This window comes from Hemitrygon akajei, chromosome 5 (genome assembly GCF_048418815.1).
Source record: "Hemitrygon akajei chromosome 5, sHemAka1.3, whole genome shotgun sequence".
NCBI classification, from domain to species: domain Eukaryota; kingdom Metazoa; phylum Chordata; class Chondrichthyes; order Myliobatiformes; family Dasyatidae; genus Hemitrygon; species Hemitrygon akajei.
The window spans coordinates 136,909,827-136,931,390 of NC_133128.1; the positions used below are offsets into that span (position 1 = coordinate 136,909,827).

The 21,564-nt window shown below is 43.7% G+C and overlaps 1 long non-coding RNA gene and 1 other non-coding gene across 2 annotated transcripts in view; both read right to left on the reverse strand.

The window, feature by feature from the left end:
- LOC140728206 (uncharacterized) overlaps positions 1 to 21,564 on the reverse strand; it is a 43,523-nt gene that overhangs the window by 3,290 nt on the left and 18,669 nt on the right. The window lies entirely within an intron of this gene.
- On the reverse strand, positions 1,989 to 2,095 carry LOC140728640 (U6 spliceosomal RNA). The gene has a single exon (XR_012099130.1). It is a non-coding gene; the product is annotated as a U6 spliceosomal RNA (small nuclear RNA).

Consider the following 21,564-nt stretch of genomic DNA (forward strand, 5'->3'; position numbering starts at 1 on the left):
CCTGTAGTTTGCTTTCCAGATACAGCATTTGTTGGAATCCTTCCAGATCTTATCCAGTATGTTTTCCACATTAGTACATTAGCTACGTTCCACAACTATTTTGTCGGCTACAGTAGTACATGCGGTGTGCCATCTATTGAATTTGGAGGTAGTGCAAGGATCAGTTGGGCATTAGCAAAGAAAATTGCAATAGAGTTAGATCTTGCCCACTTGACGAGCACCCTCAGTCAAACCCCCTCACAGAATGGGCAGAGTCAGGATTTAGCTTTTGTGCCTTGTTCAATGTAGAACATTCCAAAGGGATTACACCAAAATTTGGAATCGGAATTGTTAACTATTTAATATTTAAGTTATGTTTGAGTAATCTTGTCATTATGTATATTGGCTGATTAAACATCCCTGTTTGTTTAAATAATTCATTATAGATTATATGTATAAATACGTGAATTGCCAATGTCATCCCATTGCCACGTGATATGTGTGCGCCTCGCTAAAAAGTAAACACAAAGTTGGACCCACATTCCCGGACTCCTGAGCCTTTCTTTGAGTTAGTTTAATGTTTTGAAGTTACATAAGATAACAGGTTTATTATTGTCATGGGTTCTGAGGTACGGTAAAAAGCTTGTCTTGAATGTTGTTCATACAGATCAATTCATTACACAGGTACTGAGGTAGTGCGAGGTAAAACAATAACAGAATGCAGAATAAAGTGTAACAGCTACAGAGAAAGTGCAGTGCAGGTTGACAAAAAGGTGCAAGATCATAGTGTGAGGTCAAGAGTCTGTTTCTTTGTAACTGCATAAGAGAACAATGGTGGAACCTTCTGGAATATGGACTGGTCCCAGATCCGTTGCATCTTCATTGCTTCCAGCCAAAATACCACCCATCCCTCAAAGGTGGGCACCCTCTAATACTGAAGTGACTGACCTCAAGTTTCACCTGAGACTAGCTAGCTAATGTGTCCATAACTAGAAATGACTGAAGACTGTACTCACCGTCCCCCACCACCCCGATACTCACCTTTCCATCCCATTCTCCATAGTTAGATCATAAGAAAAAGAACCAAGAACGTGCTATTTGGCCCCGCATTTCTGTTGCATCATTAAATGAGATCAAACCTGTTCTTTTACCTCAGCACAATTTTCCTGAACTAACCCGATATCTTTTAGTTCCTTTAATAATTAAAAAATCTTTTGATCCTTTTTCAGCAACTGTGCCTCCACAGCCCTCCTGGGCAAATCATTCCAAAGATTCACTGTTCCCTGAGTGAAGAAATTTCTCCTCATCTCAGTCCTCAGTGGCCATTTATTTTGACCTTGTGTTCCAGATATCTCAAAGAGGGGAAGCATCTACTCCACATCTACCCTGTCATACCCCATGACAATTCTGTAATTTTCAACAGGGCCATCCACTCATTGTTTGAAACTCACATGAGTATGGATAGTTTCCTCCAAGTACAAAACCCATCCCAGGAATCAAGTGGGTAAGCTTCCCTGCCCTTTCTCCCTTCTTCTCCCCTGAAGTGTTGAATTATCTACCACGGAGAGCATTTTAAATCATGAACTATATGCATTGTTCTTCGGTCTATATGGATCAAGAGGTATGGGGAGAAAGCTGGCACAGGACACAGCGGCATAGCTGGCAAAGAGCTGCACTACATCTCCAGTGACCTGGATTCACTCCAGGCCTTTGGTGCTGTCTGTGTGGCTCTTGCATGCTAACCTAAGATCACATGGATTTTGGCTGAGTACACTAATTTCCTCCCACATCTAAACACATCTATCACATTGGTGGCTAACTGACAACTTTGAATTTCCCCTGTTGTGTAAGTGGGTGTTAGAATCTGAGAGGAGATGATGGAAATATGGGGAGAATAAGATGGGATTGGGTAAAGGTAGAGGGTTGATGGTCAGCATTGACGGTGGGCTGAAGGGCTTGTTTACATACTGTACGGTTCCATGAATATTTATTTATTTATTTATTTATTTTAAAATATGGAACGCTTCACGAATTTGCGTGTCATCCTTGCGCAGGGGCCATGCTAATCTTCTCTGTGTCGTTCCAATTTTAGTATATGTGCTGCCGAAGCGAGCACTGGCTCCATGAATTTGAGTGATTTTCCATGATTATAGAGCAGGTTCAAAGGGCTGAATAGCCTACAGCTTTTTTTCTATGCTCTTAAGTATACAGTGCATTAGGTATGGAGACCTGACTTGTGCATAGTATTTCCAAATATACTCTTACCAGGACCCTATATAATCGAAGCTAGATACTGACCTTTCCTTTATTATTTCTAGAGTTTTTCATATCTGCCCCACAGGTACAAAGTGCTCTCATACCGATTGCCACAAACTCTGAACAAGCTACCCAACGCCTGCAAGATGGATGTCTGTTCAATAACTACCAGCCCAAATTGTGCATTTGGATTTAAATTTCTTCAGCTTTTGAGTGGCACTTCAAACACTCAGGTGACATGTGTGCACATGAATGCAGTTTTGAAGGTGCAACTCAAAAGTGGGAATTGAGTGTAGTGGAAAATCAGCACAGAGGAGATGTTGAAGTCCGGGGTAGATCAGACATGATTGTATTGAATGGAGAGGGGGTCCTTGAGGGGTCTGGCAGCCTAATCCTGCTCCTAAAACAAAATTGCATCGTGCTGGAAACTCAGCTGGCCAGGCAGCTTCTGTGGGGAAAAAAAACTTCTGATGTGTGACCTTCTTCAGAACTGGGGAAGAGAGTTTAGTTTTCTGTAGAAGAGAAAGTGGGGGAGGGGTAGAACAGAGGGAATTGCTGTGATTGGATGAGCTTAAATGGCTTTATGGCATTTTTCATCCCATGCTATTTCTGCTTATATTTTCCTGTGAATTCTGTATGTGAATTCCGGTTGCACTCTTGACTCAGCTGAGAGTAAGGCAATTGAGTCAGCAGTTCTCATCTTCACAATCCCACACTGTATCTTAACTGGTTCTAATTCTTTTACCCTCTTCTCTCTTCTGTCTGACACGCTCTACCCCTGATTTTGCACCATTGGAACAAGCCATTCACTCTCTCTACACCAATGACTGTATGGTGAACTGTGGTGGGCAGCATTCTGACTAATTGCATCACAACCTGGTGTGGAGCCTCCAATGCACAGGACTGCAAGATTCAACCAACTCCATCACAGGCATAACCCTCCTCACCATCAAGGAAATCTTCAAGTGGTAGTGCCTCAAAAAGAAGGCATTATTCACTAAGGACCCACATTGTCCAGTTCCTCTTTTCTTTACTACCACCTGGGATGAGATACAGGAGCCTGAAGACCCACACTCATTTTTTAAAGAACAGCTTCTTCCCCTCCACCATCATATTCCCAAACATGAACTCATGAACACTGCTTCATTAATCCTACATCCATTTACATTAATCCTCCCTCACCCCACTTGACTCTCCCCACATGACCATCAACTCTCCCTGAGATTCTACCACACACCAACACACTAGGGACAATGTACAACAGCCATTTAACCTGCTAACCTGCACATTTTTCTGGGATGGGAACATGCAGAAGAAACTCAGACAGTCATATGGAGAACGCGCAATCTCCACACAGACAGTACTGGAGGTTGGGATTAAACCCAGGTTGTTGGAATCGTGAAGCAGGCTCTCTTCTAGCTGCTTCCCAGTGCCAACTTTGTAACAAATTTAGTTCTAATATTAAATTAATGTTTAAGGAAAATTCACTCACTAACAACTAGAGTCAAGGAATGCAATTATCTTTATCAATAAAATCCTTGATACAGGAATTTAGAGAATTTACCGTGCCCAAGTGGACAGCACGAGGGAATTTTCATTTATATAGCGTTGCTCATAACCTTCAGGCATCCCTGGCAGCATGGAAAGATGTGAGCCTGAATGCAGGAAGATTTCACAATGCTGCTTAGCCATTGGACTTGTTGGATGAACATCGAGACTGTCTCCCCACTGTTCCTCAAGTACAGGATCACAGAGTTTGTTTAACACTGTGGATAAAGCGCAGCGTGTCCAAATGTGAAAGAGACTGGAAGGTGGAATTTGAACAAAGAAAACAAAGGAACAAGATCATAACTCGGTTGAGGAATTCAAGAGGGGCACATGGCACATGAATGTGCAGGAAATGCAAGAGTGTGTGCACCGTGTAGGCAGAAGGGATTACTTTAGTTAGGCAGTTGATTACTAATTTAGTTAGTTCAGACCACATTGTGGGCTAAGGCACTGTTCCTGTGCTGTCCTATTCTACGTCCTTAATAACTACCTGAGACATAGCATCTAAATGGGCCTCAAGCAACCAAGTTATTCTCAGTACATTTGATGCCCAGTTCCCACATACCTGGCAATGTTAAGGTTAAGGTTACAAACGATGTTATTCAGCCTTGGACAGTAGCCAGAAGGGGATGGGGGAGGGGTAGAGTAAGTGGCAGTGAGAAAGAGTTTGTGGCAGGGATAAAGACAATGGCTTTAGTATCAGATAGTGGGAAACATGACAAGCCCTTAAAATAAAACCAGACATCAGGACTTTGCGAAGGAAAAGCAACACCCAGCAGTTTAATGCTGTGATGGGAACTCCCTGTAGTAGGTTATGTTTTTTACTGTGCTGCAAACGTATGACAGGACTGTTAGAGGGAACTTCACTTAGTGTTGATTCCACTGCCTGGAAGTATGATGGGACTGTTTGAAGGAAGCTTCACTCTGTGTCTACGCTTTTCCCTCAGTGAGATAATGGTACTTTTAGAGCAAGTTTCATTCCGTGTCTAACCCTGGGAGTGTGTGACACTAGTGTGTGCCATTCCGCGGAGCGTTGATGGAAAGATGTAAATGGTAACCCTCCCCCAGCAGCTGTGTGGTCCCACATTGTTTAAATATTTGCATTGAACCCATTCCCAGCAGAACATGTCTTTGCAAAGACTGGTTCAGTGAGTCCACATTGCTTGTATTGGTTCTCTAAGACTCCCTCCTCTTTCTCGTGGAGCCTTAGCATTGCCTACAACAAGCTTCAGTTCATCCCTCAGTATTACTCCTGCAGCCTGGACTGTGCCAGTCTGCAGCATTTCCTTACAGACATCTCAACGTGCTGATAGACTGCTTTAAAATAACAATCATTGTTCTCAACCATTGAATCATGAAGTGCCATACAACAGGGAAACAGGCTCACGATATCTCTAATCACACCCTTCCTGTGCTGTAGCAATCAATATTATAAATAACACACCACCAGACATTGCTGAATATTGAACAATGTTGATTAGGCAAGGTTGAGGCACCTGTGTCATTCTGAGGGAGTGCTGCACCCCCTCAGAATGTGTTATCTTCCCAATGTGAAGTCAAATCAAGGCTCTTGTGTCTCAGAAGAAGATGTGAGGGATTGCTTTATGCTGAGAAGATTGGGGAAGTTCCTGATTTCCAGTTTAAGATGGTGCTACAGAGTGTGTGCGACAGCTCACTGGTAGTTCAAAGGCAAGAAATTCGGCTAAAACATTACTAATGACACCTTTTCTGAAGTAAATTGTGGTAACTTATCACTGCAAGCAATGAAGAGGTGAGCAAAGGCAAAGCGAATTCAAAGGATGAACCATGCTGGTACGTTGCAGAATTGACGCAGATGGAGTGAGCCATTCGGAGAGGAGAAGTCGAGGCAGAGGAGTTTTGATGCCCGTACAACTGGCCCAGGTGTGAGGTTAGATCATTCAAGGTGCCAAGCTGACAAGAGTGGCTTCAGGCCAGATAGCAAAATCTGGGCTCAGAGCAAGCTGCTGGGTGGCGTGGTCTAGGCCCGGAGCCTTTCATTTCAGTGGTGTCCAGGTCATAGTGCACAGTACGATACACTGTTTGGACGTTAAATGCTGTCCCAGATAGACTGGAAAGACAGGGTGTTGGGATTGAAGACAGGAGTGTATTTCGCTCACGATATTCACCCCTCTCTTCGTGGCACTAAGGCTATGAAGACTGTCCCAGCTGCTGTGCTCTGTACTCACTAATATGGTGAACTGATACCGAGGCTTGGGCCTACTCTGGGATTCAGATCTAAGAATTAACTTTGGTTCAGAGTGTTGTTGCTCGTTTCTATTCATGTGATTTGTGTTTTTCTCTCTCTTTCTCTGCGCATTGGGCGCTGGAGTGACGAGAATGAACGGCTTGGACCCAAATACTGGAGTATCTGCGGCAAGGATCGAGACACGATTTCAAACTGGATTGAGTATCTGAGCGCAAAACAGCCGACTCCTGATGGTCCTGGCTGCCCAGAGAGACGATGATTGTAGTCATGGATGAGAGCCAGATCCAAGATGTCTCCTTCAGGCACCCAGCGCCTCTCCTCCCATCCGAATCCTTCCCAGTCCATGAGATATTGCCAAACACCTCAAACAAAATTCTTCTCATGGTGAAAACCTGTATCCTATGGAAAGTGGGATTGATCTTGAGGGAACTGCAAAATGTAGACCACCAGGTTTACTTTTCTAAGAATCCTGGAGGGTCCAATGAACTTGGGCACTAATTTCCTGGACTCCACTTGCAGAGGCAGACCCGTTGCTCAGGCTGCAAAATTAACCTTTACTTCAGCCTTCTGAGTAGAAGCTAACAAAATCTCACTTGCCCTAGTCCATCTATTCTTGCAGCGTTGGACGAGATCTAGAGCCTCAGGAACCCCAACCTCTGCCTCCTGCTCAGGGAAGAGAACACCCAGACTGGCATTCGAAAGGTGGCATCCCTTGCACCACATGCCGTAAAGTGTTGTGGACAATCTCTGCCCACATCAAATGGTCACTCCACTAGTTTGGTCTTTCAGAGGCCAGGTACATTCCACTGCTCTGTCTGGCTTGGTACTGTGGGTGAAACCCAGAGGAAAGACTTGCTGTTGCCCCAGTCAGCTTGCAACATGCCCTCCAGAAACATGATGCGAATTATGGACCACAATCCGACTCAGTGTACCGGAAAACCAAGGATTCTGAAGACCCGCTGCAGGACAATCTTGGCCATCTCCACTGCAGATCGATGTATGTTCAGGGTGATGAATTCGCAAGCCTTCGAAAAGTAATCAACAATTATCATAATGGTCTTTCCCTTGGAAGGACGAAGACCTGTGACAAAGTCCATGGAGATGTGAGCGTATGGTCTTTCCAGAATAGGCAGAGGGTGAAGAAACCCCTGAGGTTGGATGCGGGCCTCCTTGTTCTGGGTGCACACCTCATGCCAGCACGTATTGATGGATCTCCCTTATCATTCTGGGCTACCAATGACTTCTCAATGAATTTGAGGGTCCTGGCAATCTCTGGGTGAGATGTCAATCTCGATGCATGTCCTCATTGAAGAACCTGAGAGTGGAAAGGACTAGGAACGAACAGCCGACCCGGAGGACCGTTCTGAGGAATATCTCCTTGCGCCTAGGTCTTGTGAACAAGTGTGTCAATCCCCCGATGAATTTGCGCTATCACCTTGGCTTGGGGCAAAATGGTGGTAGGCTGCTTTCCCCGTTCGAGTTCATCAAACTGACGGGACAAGGCATCTGGCTTCTTGTTCTTAGGTCTCGGTCGATAGGTCAGGATGAAATTAAAACAGTTGAAGAAAAGGGACCACCTGGCTTGCCTGGAATTCGGTCTCTTGGCCTCCTGAATGTAAGTGAGGTTCTTGTGGTCCGTCCATATGATTAAAGAGTTCTTGGTCCCTTCAAGCCAGTGACGCCATTCCTGTCCTTCTGTACAAAGGAGCAGCCAGAGGTGGAGGGGCGAATGAATTCCAGGGCAAGAGCCTCCTTAACATACTCCACCACAGTGTTTCTCTTCGGGTCTGAGAGTGTGAAAGATCAACCCCGCGGAAGACACGTATCTATTGCACAGTCGTAGGGTCAGTGTGGTGGAAGACTCGAGGCCTTTCCCTAAATGAAGACCTCTTCCAAATCCTTGTAAATGGAAGGGATTTCTGCCAGCTAGGTGCCGCAATTATCCCCGAACCTTATTCTGAGGATGACTCCTGAGACTCTGTTGGCAGCGGGGGGTTATTCAGCAGACTCCAGTCTCCCCCATAGGACCACAAGAATCTTTGGTGAAAAAAGTCTAAATCCTCGTGCGTCTCCTCAGAAACCAACAGCAAGATGTGACAAATGGTTTCTTGTTCTCCGGGGACTAGGTGCCAAAGGTCTCCGTTTTGGAGCCTTCCCCCGAGATGGAACCTGGCAACTGGAGCCTTTAGCTTAGCTGCTAGTTGCATACTGCTTGGGCACCTCCTTGGTTTGTTCCTGAACTAGAGATCTGGTTCCAGCACACCCCTGACCGGACAGGATCGGGACTCACACAGGCCTATTGGCAGGAGCCAGCTTGTCTTCCCCTGCCGGTAGGACCAGGTTTCCTGAAGGCTCCAGGTTACCCCGAGCAGGAGTCTATTTCCTTGTTGACTGCTGGTCTCAGGAAAGTCTGGGGGTTGGAACACCAAGCTGAAAACAAACCCTCTTACAATGGCTGGACCAGGCAGAAATCCTCCCCTCCCTCCAGTCCATGGATGTGTTATGCCGAGACAGCAAGGGTACCTGAGGATCAGGGGGTATGGGTGCAGAGTCAATAATGTAGAAACTAATGTCGTCCACATGATCCCCCATCGTCATCTGCAAAACCACAGCCTGTTGTCAGATATGCCCAGACCCTAGCGGGCGGCTGTCTGAGACAATTGCGGGCAAGGACTGTTTCAACTCTCCTGAGGTATGTCGAACCAACGGGCTGTTCCCCTATCCAGAAAATTACCAGCTGCCCCAGAGTCCACAGAAGCCTTCACCCACCTCAGGTCCTTACCCCATGTAAACTCCACAAGACCAGAATCCATGCAGGTGACTGTAGTGTCTGCTGCTGCCACAGTCGTCCTGACATTGGTCAGTCATAGCAGTTCCCCAGGTGGGTGTAGCTTCGGACCTTTGGCCCACGGGTGCCCTGCTTCCCCCAGTGAAAGCAGCAACCTTGGTACCGGCATCGGCGGAGAGTCTAGAGCAACAGATCTGCATGGATTCATCTGGATTTTGAGCAGGTGATGGGCTGGCCATGGTCCAAGACTGGGGTGTGGAACAACAATACGTTGAGTTCAGGCTTGTGCAAGCCCTCCTTGACCTCATGTTCTGCCAGGCAATTATCAAGATGGATGGACCAGTCGGTGAGAACCTCTAAGTTCTCTGCTAGCTCTCCGAAGGTGAGGCCACCCTTCAGTTTATCTCGAAGTCCGTGGAGATATAGCATGGCCAAGACCTCCCCCTTCCAAACAGTCTCCTGGACCAAGGTCCGAAATTGGATTGTGTAACCGACTGAGGTCCATCCCCCCCCCATCAAAACTTCACTAGGCGGTCTGAGGCTCAGCTTGCTCCGGCAGGGTGATGAAACATCTCCCTCATGGCGGCCGTGAATTCCTCCGAGTCTGAGTGAATTTCCGACTTGCATTCCCTATGTGTGCTGGCCCAATCCAGGGCTCTCCCTGTCAGAAGAGAGATAATGAAAGCCACCTTTCCGCACTCCAAAGGGAACCGGGATAGCTGGAGTGCAAACACTAATGAGCATTGGATGAGGAAGCTGCTGCAAGAACCCAGGTCACCATCAAATCGTTCCAGGATTGGAAGATGTACTGGCTCTCTCAAGTGACTCTGGCCTCCTCCTTGCTCCAAGTTGACCCATGGCTACCTGGAGGTTGTCTAACTCCAAGCTCTGTTGGGAAATATTTTCGCTGTGGCTGGTCACAGCCGACGAAAGACTCCATACTGACTCAGTCATACTGTGACAAGAGTCCTTGACAAGAATGACTTGGATCTAAATGCTGGAGTATCCATGGCAAGGATTGAAACATGGTTTCAAATGGATCGAGAATCTGAGCACAAAACAAACACTGGATGAAATCACGAGTGGGCTTACGATTGAGCACTGGACTGCAGTTCATTCTGGTGCTTCTTAAATGCTCAATCCTCGGTTCCCAAAACATGATTGCCAATTAGCGGGACTGCCCTGAATCTTTAAAGGGGCTATGCCAGCTATGCGTACTCCGGAGAGTTAGAGCACCTAGACCTCGGAAGCTGGCACGGGTGGGTGGATGTCCTAACAGTTGGTCTCTATTTTATTTCTTTAAATTGGGTTCTTTTGGGCTTCTTGCTTTGTAGCTGCCTCAAGGTTGTATCATTTATACACACGTTGCTAATAAATGTACTTTTGAATTTGAATTTGAAGTAAAGGTTGCAGAATCATTGAATGGTCGCGGGACAGAAAGGGGCTGTTTGAACCATTGTGTCTGTACCAGTTTTCTATCAATTCTTATACAGTAGATCCAACCTTTCTCCTTGGTCCTGCACATCGTCTGCACTGTATATTTATCCAGTTCCCTCATGAAGGTCACTGCAGGGACTGCCTCCATCACATCTGCAGCCAGTGCACTCCAAATTCCAACCAATCACTGCATTAAAAAAGTCTTTCCTCAGATTACTCTTAGTTCTCTTCCCCATACCTGTGGCTTCTGTTCCTCACATCCTCCAACAGAGTAAATAATCTCCCACTATCCTGTGTGTTCACACTCCTTGTGCTTCGATCAGCTTTCCCGTCCACAGAAGACACAATGCTTCAGTCTGTTTTCCTCACCATTATTTCCCTCCTTTGATGACATCATTGGAAACAGATTATCACTTGTGAGGTTTTACTGTGCTCAAAATGCCTGCTAAGTTTTCTCTTGTGGTAGAATTCAACTGCAAAATGTTCTGGGAAATCCCAAATCATAATCCATAAATCTACCTCTTTATTTTTTCCTTCCCCCTTCTTTTCCTAGTTGCGAATTCAAAGAAAGAGAAGCCGCAGGGATTTGCTTGCATTAACAATTCCCTGAACACTTTCAGTGCCCTTGTGAGTCCACTTTACTGCACAGACCCTGTGAGAATATGGCCCTGTAATGAATGGGAAAGAGATGACTGAGCAATCTCTCTAAATAAAGGCAGATCCTGTGAAGCTTTAGCAGTAGCAGTGATCTAGTTCAGAAGTTCGAAGGCAACCATCCTGAAAAGGTCAGGGCACGAGAAACACTTGAAGTTATTAGTCTTTGACATTCAGAATAACCAAGAGAGGGAGTAGCTGAAGTCTCTGGCAATTCTGACCTAGGCCCCACACAAAGTCTCCCACATTCCAAGGATTGCTGATCTGTGGTATTCTTATGCCTCAGCCCAGACTCTCACTCAGATACCATTGATCAATCAGCAAGGGGCACCTTTTCAAACCCAGCATAACTGAGCGATTAGCTCAGCACTACGGTTCGGAATGTATTCACACAAGGTTCCTGAAGCCTTGTGTTTCAGACTAAACTGAACCTCGCTGAAGAATGGTATGTAATTGCAAAAACTGCTTACCCCTGCCAAATGGGGTTTCTAATTCACCTTATAAATCATGCCACCCTGATGTCAAATGCAATACGCTTTGGACTAGCTTTTGTGGGGCTTCTTTTCCTGAACTCAGGATGGGCGAAAGTACTTTATATACAGTCAAGAACATCAAATAACAAACCCAGAGCACGACAAGATCCCCAAACTGCAAAGAGGTAATGGCCAGATACCTGTATCAGCATTGTTGGTTGAGGGTAAACTTTGCTCCAAGAGTATTCCCTTCTTCACTTTGATTGAGTTCCTTCAGAACTATTCTACATCTGCCTTTGAGAGCAGGTGGATCGCCAATTTAACATTGACACCACTGATAGGGCAATGCACTCTTGATATGCCTTTAAACATTAGCCTGGATTTTGTGCTTAGATCTATGCACTAGGGCTTACACCCATAAGCTTTCTACTATGTGTTGTATTATCATAAATGTTATATTCAAAGCCTTGAGGTATTTAACGTTATAGAGTAACAGGGATTCTAAAGGACCTTGGCTGGACATGCAACTTTGGTAGGAGAAGAGATATTAAGAATTAAATGGGTTGCCGAATCCAACTGTCCAACTTTACATTGGAGGAAATAGTCATTTATATGAAACAGACGAGAAATGTTAGCTTTGAAACTCAGAAACATGTTGAGTACATTTTACTATGTACCAGCAGCTATGGTCGAAATGACAATAAAAGTGACTTGACTTGAGTCATCACAGTCGTCATCAGAAAATAGATAAAGAGAGTGAATCCAGAGAATTCTTGATTTGTGTAATGGGAAAAGGAATATTTTGTTCTGAGCAAAAAGTGTGCTGCTGGAGGAACTCGGTGAGTCAGGCAGCATCTGTGGAAGGAAACAGGCAACTGACGTAGATCAAGTTCCATTTCTAGGCTGTAATCGATTTCCCCCCACAAATGCTATTGACCTGCTGCAGATCATTAGATAGTATCTACAATCTCTTGTGCTTCCATTCTGAATCTTCAGTGATATCGTTTGGAACAGTAAAATTGCAGTTCAGCGTGAAGCCTCCTCCACATTTTCCAAGTCACGTCCCTTAACTGGACTACTTCTTCAACTTGGCTCCACTGTGTCAAGTGTCTGACAAAGCATCCTGCATTAACCGCACAGCTCTACACTAATAACGCTAAATCATCCCCCATTCCAAACATCATGACAACACCTGTGACGTGTTAGAGATACTACCTCAGTCACTGGGAACTGAACAGCCATCAAAGATGTAGCCACAGAAATAGGAGATTTTCATTCCCTCCGCCCGTAGCAAAGTATCGCCCAGTTCATTATCCTTAAAGCAAATTGGTAAGCTGGAGTTCATGTTAGCAGAAACTGGTTTCATTTTACAGAATATGAATTAGCCTATTGTCTTTAGGTTATGGCTAAATAGTAGTCCGTGGGATGCACGTCTTTCACCAGTAACACATGGGACAGCATGAGGTTTGGCAAGAATATTTCTGCTGAAGCAAAAGAGATTTCCGCCTATTATTTTTTTAAACTAATACACAGATGTCAGTTTTTTCCCTTCCTGACGTATCACTTCATTTCATGGTTGACTAAGCCCATATTCCCTTCAAAAAAAGAACTAGGTTTTGCCATATTTTGGGCGACCCATTTAAATGCGAAAGTTCAAATCTTACTAGCCGAGTCTGCTGGTGGCTTCCTGGCTGTGCTGTACCAGTGAACTCCATGTGCAGTCCCGGAGGAAGTAGGAGATGGTTGGGGCAACTTGTCTCAGATCCTGTGCTGTGGAGGAACTGGTACACAGTCAACACAGTTCAACCACTTGAGTTGAGATTTCATAGCTGTAAGGTAGAAGCTCAGAGAGATACAGCATAGAAACAGGCTGTTCAGCCCACAGAACCTACATCATCCAACAGAAATTCATTTCCACTAATCCTGCATTAATCGTATTTTTACTCTCCCCTCACTCCCATCAATTCCCCCAGATAATAATGGGCAATAAGACATAAGGACAGAGGTATAGAAAATGAGGGGGATCTCATTGAAAATGATTAAAAATTGGAAGTCCTACATAGAGTGGACTTTGAGAGGATATTTCCAATAGTGAGAGAGTCGAGGTCCAGAGAGCACAGCCTCAAAATACAAGGGCATCCCTTTAGAACAGGGATGTGGAGGAATTTATTTAACCAGAAGAGTGGTGAATCTGTGAAAGTCGTTGTCTCAGATGGCTGTGTGAGCCAAGTCATTTTAAGTGGAGGTTGATATGTTCTTGATTGGTCAGGGTGTCAAGGGTTACGGGGAGAAAGCAGGAGAATGGGGTTGAGAAGGATTTAAAAAATTAACCATAATCAAATAGTGGTGTAGACTCCTTTCAATCACCTACATGTTCAGGACTGTTTACAACAAAGAATTAACCTTCCAACCTACGTGCCTTGGGGATGTGGGAGAAATCTAGTGAACCCAGAGGAAGCCCATGAGGTCACAGCGGGAACAAGTGAATTCCGCACAGCCACAGGCTAGGATGGTACCCATGTCACTAGAGAAGTGAAGTAGCAGCTCTACTAGCTGTGTTAAAGTACTGCCAAATTGAGATCATGGTAATGTTATTGATGATTTTGAGACATTTCAGATGATTTTTATTATTTAAAAACTATCTTAATAACCTTTATTTGTAAGTATTTGATTTTTTTGTGCCGCTTGAATGTTTCTGAATGTGCTCAGCACCACTGACAAAATTTAACACCTTTGACAGATGGGAATGCTGGGAACTTAGTCGTTTCATCTCGGAGTTTTATAACACAGAAATGGGGCCTTTCAGCCCATTATATCCATGGTGATCTTTTGCCCACCTAAACCTATCCCGGTTTGCCCTCATTAGGACCATATCCTTATATGCCTTGCCTGTTTATCTGCCTGTCCAAATTTTTCTTAAACATGGTGATTGCATCTGATACCATCACCTCCTTTGGCCATATTTTTGAGATATCAACCACTCCCTGTAAAAAGAAATCACCCCTTAGATCCCCTTTAAAGCTCCTTCCTTGCACCTTAAACCCATGTCCTTTTGTTTTTGCTCCCCCACCATGGAAAAAAGAATTTGATTATCTCCCCTATCTATTGCTTCATATTCTTGTGCACTTCTATCAGCTTCTCAGAGAGTTTGATGGACAGAAGTTGCAGCTTATCGTCTCCTGGTTTCACTGTCATTCAGACCCTCATTATGTGGGGACTGTCAGTAAGATCACCTCACCCTTTTGGTTGCAAAAAAGGTAGATATATGATGTTAGCATAGTCCAGTAAGCAGGGCTGCAGAACATATACTACAAGTCCTGGAACACAAAAAGAAACTGATTTTGTTTATTAATAGAGAGCGGAAAGTATGGCTGTTTGCCTGGAAATCACAATTAACCCTATCAGGTAGAAATTGTCCACTTGTTTTCCAACTAAAGGGGAAGTTTGTGCAGCTTTATTTATGTTTCGTTGGAACAAAGGGTAAAGCTTTTAGCCAGATGTGTTCTATTGATATCAAACTCCCCCCATCTCACTGTAGTGCTCTGTACAGCAATGCATTAAAAGTTAAGATACATAAGGTTCTTAGCGGTATACAGACACAATATATAATATAAACACTAGAGAGTCAGCCTGATGAAGGCCTCAGCCCGAAATGTCAGCTGCTCATTACTCTCTATAGATGCTGCCTGACTTGCTGAGTGCTTCCAGCATCTTTGTGTGTTACATAATATACACAACATTGCTTTCTTCTAAAAGACGAAATTAAGTTCTTTCAGCCCACCATATCCCTACTGAGTATCAAGTACATATATTCTTTGGTCTAATTTTCCTCTTGCACCCCCAGAGATTCACTAGAATTGCATAACGTATAATCATCAATTAACCTCCCTATACACTCACATGATTTATAGTTGTCAATTAACCTTCCAATTAACACTTCTTTTGGGATGTGGGACAGAACTGGAGGGCCCAGAGTACAGTCAAAGGGAAAACACCTAAACCCCACACAGTTTAACACACACAGAATGCTGAAGGAACTGGACGGGTCAGGCAGCATTCATGGGGAGAAATAAAGAGACAGCTTTTCGGGTCAAGACCTGTCATTACAATTGGAAAGGAAGGGGAAGGAAGCAAGAATAAAAAGGTGGAGGAGAGGAATGGTAGGTTGAAGATGAATGTCAGGTAACTGGAGGAGATACGAATAAGGTAGTATCAATGGTAGAGGAAGGGAAACCCTGTTCTTTGAAGAAGGAACTGCACACAAAGGGTGCCTTAAGTCAGGTTCTTTCTTGTCCTTGGAGCTGCGACACAGCAGTGTAACCTGAGTTGACTGCATAACTGCATTAACTCTCTCTGGTAAATTATTTTCTAAATATATGACAAAAATGGGACTCCTCACACTTGAAAATCAAGAAACTGCAGTAGGTTCTTCGGCTTAAAATGTAAACTCTATTGCTCTTTCCATAAATGCTGCCTGACTTCTCAAGAGTTTCCAGCATTTTATGGGTTTAGCTTTTATAATTTTACAATTCACTAACATATCCTCCACCTAATCCAGAGGCAAATAAATAAGAAACTGCAGAGCTGGAAAAATGAAAAAAATAACACTGAAAATATGCAATGGGTAGTGCCGCATCTGTGGAGAGTGAAAAAGAGTTAACATCTCAGATGGATGGCTTTCCGACAGAATTGGGAAAATTTAGAATGCAAACATCCTTGTAGCTAAAGAGAACAGGAATACTGGAAAGAACAAAGGGAATATTTATGTTGGTGCAGTCTGCGAGATAGTGTTGAATGCTTGTTAACTGCAGCCGATGGACCTGAAGGAAATGTAAATAGAAGGAGGTGATATAGGGCAGAGGGTGTCGTGGTTTCTTGAAAAATTCTTCGAGAAGTTTAAGCCTTTATTTGCAAACAAAAGCTGAGACAATTAATGAGCGTGTCACTAGTTGTCCGCCGAGCCCTGGTTCACAGTATTCTTTATAGTAATTTCTTATCTTAGTTTCTTCCCGGCTTTGACTGGTTCTCATATCATCACACCACTCCACGATCCCGTCTACCACCGTTATCTCTACATGCTTACTTTCACTGTTAGCTACATTCTTAAGGCACTGAGTTTACTTTCACTGTTAGCTACGTCCTCAAGGCACTGATGCGTTCAATAGTACAGAGACAATACAGAGATTACATTCTGGCTAATAAATTGGACACATAGTAAATAGCAAACACAAGGCTGTCACATTGTTCTGGCCACACAGCAAACGTTGCAACTTTATTCTCCAATAAGGGGAGGGAGAAAAACTGCAGTTGTGAGATATGATACACAATTGATGAAAATACCCGGCAGAGCAGTCATCATCTATGGACAAGTTCACAGTGACTGTGAACAAGTCACTGGAGAGACATTAAAGCTGGAAGATATAGAAGTCTTTATTCAGCAAAATGAGCAGGCATCATACTGGAGACACTCTTGCAAGAGGCCTCCAAAACACAAAGTACATCACATTTTTATACCCTGAAGATCGCTGGTAACTCAAAACAGTTTCAATGGTTACAATGACATTGTTCACTTCAATACTTTGGGCTGACAATGCTTCATTTAAATTACAAGTAATTTTCAAACACCTATATCTTCACAGCAACACCCGACACCCGAGATTGAATGCCTCTCTAGCAGCATTCATGCATATGCAGACATCAGGTGAATGGGTGTTTCCTGGTTTGCAATCAACCCCAGTCTGTGACTCCAGGAAGACCATTGTTCTGAACTGTATTTTCAATTCAATCTGCAGTCCACATTTCAAGCTGAAGACAGGTTGCTTTTGAAATTAGTATTTGCTATGGGTACCATAAATCCAGAATACACCCTAACAGTCCCGCCTCTTGGCTCTCCAGGACAAAAATAAATTTGTTCCAGGAAAGGCCAAACTTTAAGGAGAATCTAATCAAATACGGCAGCAGAAAATGCTCTGTGCTTCGGATCCCCTTTTCAATTACCTATTGTATCACTCTGTGCATCTACATCCACGTTGTCATTGCTAGCGGTTACCTAGAAGATTCTAAGTAGAGATTGTTCCAGAAATTTGGCCAACACTATTTGTAACTCGTATGCCTATTACCTCCTTCCCTGCTGGCTGATTGCAGTTTAATCACATTCTTCTATGTTAATCATTTCCTTTTTTTACAGCTAAAACTCAGCAGTGGTTACTCTCCGGTCAGGGGTACCTAAAGGTAAAGGTATCAGGTTCACACTCCATGCCATGACAAAAAGTCTCTCAGACCCTTTCAGTGATATGGGAGAGGTAAGGGTGGTGTCTGTTTGAGTGACCGCAAGGACCTCACCCTGGTGGCAACCCCTCCCAGACTGTCCATTCAATTGCTGGCCCAACCACAAAAGGGTTCCAGGATAGCAGGTGACCTGGGTGTTTGCAATCAACCCCAGTCTGCAACTGCAGAAAGACCAGTGTTCTGAGCAGCATTTTAAATTCAATCTACAATCCACATTCAGGTCTGAAGACTGGTTGCTGTTGAAATTAATATTTTCTATATTCCATAACTCCAGAATACGCCCTGACAGAGAGGGAAAAAATGAATGCATTTTGCAGGTTGTTGAAGTGGACAGTTCAAACTGGAAAGGTTGGTTACCTGAAATTATTTTATTTCTGAATCAGAATCAGTTGTATTATCACTGACATATTTCATGAAATTTGTTGTTTTATAACATCAGCAGTACAGAGCAAGACATAAGAAAGTTACTGTAAGTTACAATAAAAAGTAAAGTAATTAAATAATGCAAAAGAAGAATAATGAGGTAGCTTCATGGGTCCGTAGACTTTTCGGAAATCTGTTGACAGAGGGGACGAAACTGTTCCTAAAATGTTGAGTATGGAGCTTCAGGTTCCTGTACCTCCACCCTAATGGTGGTCACAAGTAAAGGACATGACTTTCTTAGATTCAATCTTAATTCCTATGGGCTGTAATAGGTCAAATTGAAAGATGGAATGTGGTTCCTTGAGCTTATGTTGACATTCGTTAGAACAGTGTAAGAGGCCAAAGTCAATCAGGTCAGAGGAGAAGGATGAGGAATTAAAATGACTGGTGACTAGAAGCTCAAAGACATACCTATGAGCTGAATGAAGGTGTTTGCAATGTGGCCACCATTCTGTGCTTGGTTTCTTCAATGTAGAGGAGATTAATATGAAGACCAGATTTCCAGTTTGAAAAAAGTGCAAGTGAGTGGGGTATTCACTGAGATCTTTAACTTCTCATTTCGGCAGTCTGAGCTACTCAAGCAGGCTTCAATTATACCAGTGACTAAGAGGAATGTGGGAACCTGCATCAATGACTCACGTCCTGTGGCACTTACATCCACAGTGATGAAGTGCTTTGAGAGGATGGTGGTGAAACATATCAACTCCTGCCTGAGAAGCGACTTGGATCCTCTCCAATTTGCCCACCGGAGCAACAGGTCCACATCAGATGCCAACTCATTAGCTCTTTACTCAACCCTGTATCATCTGGACAGCAAAGATGGATGCATCAGTTTGCTCTTTATCAACTGCAGCTCGGCATTCAATACCATCATCCCCTCAAAAACTAATCAATAAGCTCCAAGATCTTTGCCTCAAAGTCAAAGTACATTTATTAAAAGTATGCATGTATATACAAGCTTGAGATTCATCTCCTTACAGGCTGCCACAAAACAAAGAACTCCAATAGAACCCTAAAAAACCAGAAGACTATCAAACACCCAATGGGCAGGAAAAAAAAACCAGATCATGCAAACAATAAAAATAAGTAAATAACATTCAGAACGGAAGCTCACAAAAGTGAGTCTACAGCCATGAAGCCGGACACAGCTTATCCAGGAGCTCGTTAGTTGCTGGCCTCAACCTTGGTTCAGCAGGCTACAGGGAAGTTATATGCTATTGATTGCACTGATCACCTTTGAGAAAAAGTGTGATTAATAAAGAAATTAATAGTTGTTTTTGCTGCCAGCAAGTCATCGTTGTGCTTCATCAGAGCCTTCTTGTTCAATTGGGTCTTCGATTTCTTCACTTGCAGACCCCAGTTCTGCAAGTTGAAAGGGTGATCAGCTTTAAGTTCCTCATTATACACATCACTGAGGACCTCACTTAGTCTGTACGTACCAGATACGTGGTGAAAAAGGCACAACAGCGCCTCTTTCACCTCAGACGGTTGAAGATGCTTGGTATGAGACCCCAAATCCGAAGGACTGTCTATAGGGGCACAATTGAGAGCATCCTGACTGGCTGCATCACTGTCTGGTATGGGAACTGTATTTACCTCAATCACAGGACTCTGCAGAGAGTGGTGTGGACAGCCCAGCGCATCTGTAGTTGTGAACTTCCCACTATTCAGGGCATTTACAGCGACAGTAAAAAGGGTCCGACGAATCACTGGGGAACTGAGTTACCCCAACCACAAAACTATTCCGGCTGCTACCATCTGGGAAACAGACCCACAGCATTAAAGCCAGGACCAACAGTCTCCCGGATCTTCCTCCACCAGGCCATCAGACTGATTAACTGATGCTGACACAATTGTATTTCTAAGCTATATTGAGTGATCTGCTATATATCTTACTGTACATACTATTTATCACAAATTATTATAATTTGCACATTGCACGTTCAGACAGAGACACAATGTAAAGATTTTTACTCCTCATGTATGTGAAGGATGTAAGAAATAAAGTCAATTCCATTCAATTCAGTCAGTTTGGATTGGCAACAACATCTCCTCCACAATCTCCATCAGCACAGGTGCACTATAAGGCTGTGTGCTCAGCCCCCTGCTCTACTCACTTGACACTGTGACTGTGTGGCTAAGCACAGTTCCAATGCCGTATTCAAGTTTGCTGATGACACCACTGTCGTAGGCCAAATCAAAGGTAGTGATAAATCAGCATATAGGAGAGTGATTTAAAATCTAGCTAAGTGGTGCCATCGCAACAACCTCTTACCCAATATCAGCAAGGCCAAGGAGCTGTTTATTGACTTCAGGAGGAGGAAACGAGATGATCATGAACCAGTTCTCATTCGAGGATCAGAAGTGAAGAGGTTCAGCAACTTTAAATTCCTTGGTGTTATCTTTTTAAGGACCTGTCCTGGGTCCAACACAAACACTTCCTTAGGAGTTTGTGAAGATTCAGCATGACATCTAAAACTCTGACAAACTTCTATAAATTTGTAGTGGAGTGTATATTGACTGGCTGCATCATAGCCCGGTATGGAAACACCAATGCCCTTGAATAAAAAATCCTACAAAAAGTAATGGATATGGCCCAGTCCATCATGGGTAAAGCCGTTCCCAGCATTGAACACATCTACATGAAGTTTTGTCACAGGAAAGTAGCATCCATCATCAAGGACCCCACACCCCAGGTCACGTCTCTTCTCAGTACTGCCATCTGGAAGCTTCAGGACCCACAACACCAGGTTTAGGAACAGTTATTACCCCTCTTATCATCAGGCTGTTGAACCAAAAGGTATAATCACTCAACTTCACCGGCCTCGTCATTGAATTGTTCCCACAACCTTTTGACTCACTTTCAAGGACTCTTTATCTCATGTTCTCAATATCTATTGCTTAGTTGTAATTATTACTGTATTTCTTTATTTCTGTATTTGCAGTGTGTATTATCTTTTGCATGCTGATTAAATGCTCAACTTTGTGCTGCCTGTCATTGATTCTATTATGAATTTATTGAGTATGCTCAAAAGAAAATGAATCTTAGGGTTGTACCTTGTGACATGCATGTGCTTTGACAATAATTTTACTTTGAACTGTTGCTTCACATGGAAGGGGTGTTTGAGTCCCTGGTTGTTGTAAAATTCTTCTGCGCTTCACAGACATAGTTTACCCATGAGCCACAACAGGTATGAGTACAGATGGCTGAAGGCTTGGACAAAGATTTAGGGAATGAAATAGGCAGAGAAAATGAGAATATGAAAAAGAGAGGGAGAATGAGAAGATGTAAGAGCGAGAGAGAGAGAGCATCATAGAGAGAGGAAGGGAAAGAAAACATGAAGGTAAGTCTGAGAAAGAGAGTGACTGTCATGGTCCTGATCGTTAATTCCCTATCTTGCTCCTAATTTCCTTTGATTGTTCCACGATTCCGACTATTAATTTCCCATTTGTTTCTAATTCTCTTTGATGACGGCACACCTGGTTTCCAT